The sequence below is a fragment of the Octodon degus genome, unplaced genomic scaffold (assembly GCF_000260255.1).
Source record: "Octodon degus isolate 3935 unplaced genomic scaffold, OctDeg1.0 scaffold00026, whole genome shotgun sequence".
NCBI lineage: Eukaryota > Metazoa > Chordata > Mammalia > Rodentia > Octodontidae > Octodon > Octodon degus.
The window spans coordinates 17,497,517-17,500,167 of NW_004524602.1; positions in this window are offsets into that span (position 1 = coordinate 17,497,517).

Sequence of the window (2,651 nt, forward strand, 5' to 3'; positions counted from 1 at the left end):
CCCTTCTGGGCGTTTGGGGTAGGCGTGGGGGCGTGAGCCTGAGGCGATGCCGTCCCTTGTCCTCTCTTCTCTGGTGCTGTCACTCTGCCTTGCTGCCCAGCTGCCCTGAGGGGAGGAGCTTTGCTGGGCCACTGCCCGGACCCGGCGCCTCCCGAGCGATGAGCCCAAACCCCTTTGTTCCCTGAGGTGAGGGTGCTGGGCGCTGCTCACAGCAACGGGAAAGCGGGCGGACACCGCCTCCAGGATGGATGGATGCACTTGGGGCGCGGAGCGTCGGCCGGACTCCCGGGCGGGCTGCCGCGTGCTGGAGAGGGCCCCCTCCGCGCCGCGCTTGCTCGTCCCGCTAGTGACAGCCTCGAGGCCACCCCCGCGCATGTCCCCGCACAGCCCCACCCGCGCCGGGGTGTAGGAGGGGCGCAGATGGGGTGCGGCTGCTGACTCGGGGCACATCTCGCTGTCACCGAGCGCCTCCAGGTCGCTCTTGCTTTTTCCAGTTAAGAACGGATGCGCAGGCATAGGCGCCAGCCTGCTGGCGCGTACCGTGCGGGGGTCTGCGCCTCAGAGACACGCACTCATCGGCATAGCCGCTCCCCGCTTCCACCCTGCTTGGCCTGGCGGCTTCCGCCCTGAAGGCTTTCCCGCTCCGGACCTTGCATTTACTTACAGCCCTGCAAAGGTCTGTGACCTTTCCCCTACTTAGCATACCTGCTCCAGGTTCACCTGGATGTGGCGTGCGTGCGTCACTCCTTTCGCCACACAGACTGCACCCCATGGAGTGGAGAGCCCGCCGTTACCCACTCCTCAGTCACTGGCTCTCTAGGGCGCGTTCACAATCCCACAATTACAGATAATCCTGCTGCTCTTCAGGCAGCGTGCGGCGACCCTGAACACCTGCGCGCCACAGATCTCTCGGGTCTCTCGGTGCGCTCAGGAGTGGAGGACCGGCAGGTAACGCGATGCCTTTACTTAATCGCGGGGAGCCTTTGGCGAGGGACCGACTACGGTGGCCGGTCGCCGTGCGCTCGCTGCGTGGGATCCGTGGCCGAGCGGGCCACGCGCACAGTGCCTTCTGCCCTGGCTGAGCTCGAGTTCCGCCAGGTCGGTTGTGTGTGGCTGGCTTGCACGGTTCTCCAAGGCTTGAAGTTCTTTGTTGGTTTTCTGTTTAGTTATTGGATTCATTACTGAAAATGAAACGCCGAAGTCTTGAACTCCTGCCTCAAGTGGCCTGTCTCTCCTTCAAGTCTGCCGGCCTTTGATTTGTGCGCTGTGCCCTTCCGCTGTCGGGCATCGTGGTTTGGGTCCCTGCGGCTTCAGATTGGCCGGCGGGCCTGTCGTATCGAAGTGTTCCTTGTCTCCAGGAGAACGGGCCTAAGACGACTTGGTCCAACAGAAGCAGCCACCGCAGCTCTCCTCCGCTCACTGCTGCCTGGCGTCCTCGCTTCCATTCTTTCACTTTCTACTTCCTCAGTATTTATTTTCTGAGGGGAGGGTTCGATCGACGTACATTTCATGTACGTTGCGATGAGGCAGAATTAAAGCCTGCCCCGGCTATTTGTTTTCTACATATCTGAAGTCATTAAGAGTCCTCTACTCTACTGGGTTAGAGTTCTGTTTGGTTAAACAGGTATTTCCTTGTAGACTATTTAATTCTTTTGTGGTGTGTTTTATTTTCTTAGTGGTTAGTTTGGAGATTACAATTCATTTCTTAATTTACAAACTGTAATTCAGATCGATACCAACTAAACCTCAGCCTTATACAAAACCTCGCTCCTGTGCAGCCCCATGCTCCCCCTACGCTTGCACTATTACTATTATACAAATTACTGTTGATACTTTGTAGGCCTCTTTATAGTAACTCACTTTTTATTTTTATTTTCGTATTGTTTTAGGGAAGGGTCTGCAAGGTGTTCAGGGTCTCACTACTAGATCGGACTTGTAGTGATCTGCCTGTTTACAGCCTCCTAAGAGCCGGGATAACAGGCGTGCGCCACCATGCCCAGTCTCAATTGCAGTCCCAGCGTGCCCGGGGATGGAACCCCCGGCCTCTGTTCTGTACCTGCTTGTAGGCACTTCAACCTGCTGAGCTATTTGGCCAGCCCTTTTATAGTGACTTCTAATTATTGCTGTATGTAGCTGTCTTTTAAGTAAGAAGGGAGGGGAGATACCTCAGTGGTCTACGTGCCTGCCTGGCAAGTGCAGGGACCCGGGTTTGAGCCAGCAACTGACTCAGGGCATGGTGGCGCACACCTGTAATCCCTGCACTGGGGAGGCTGGGACATGAGGATCACTGTGAGTCTGAGCTGCATAGTGAGACCTGGTACCAAATACATCAAATTAAAAAAAATACAACAGAAAAGTTATAAGCAAAACCCCACATGTACTGTCGTTAGCCTTTCACTTTGGAGTCCCCTCTGCTAGTGCTTTTCTTTACAGGATATAGTGTAATTGCATTTTGAAGGACTTCGGTTGGTGTTTCCCATAGGGTAGGTCTGCTAATGACAAGCTTTCTCAGAGTGCCGTTTGTTTGTTTGTGTGTTTTAGGTTTTTTTGTTTTGTTTTGCTCTGTTCTGTTTTGGTGGAGATGGTCTTTCTTTCCCCTTTATTCTTTTTAAAATTCTTTTGCCTTTCTGAGAATAGGTCTCACCATGCAG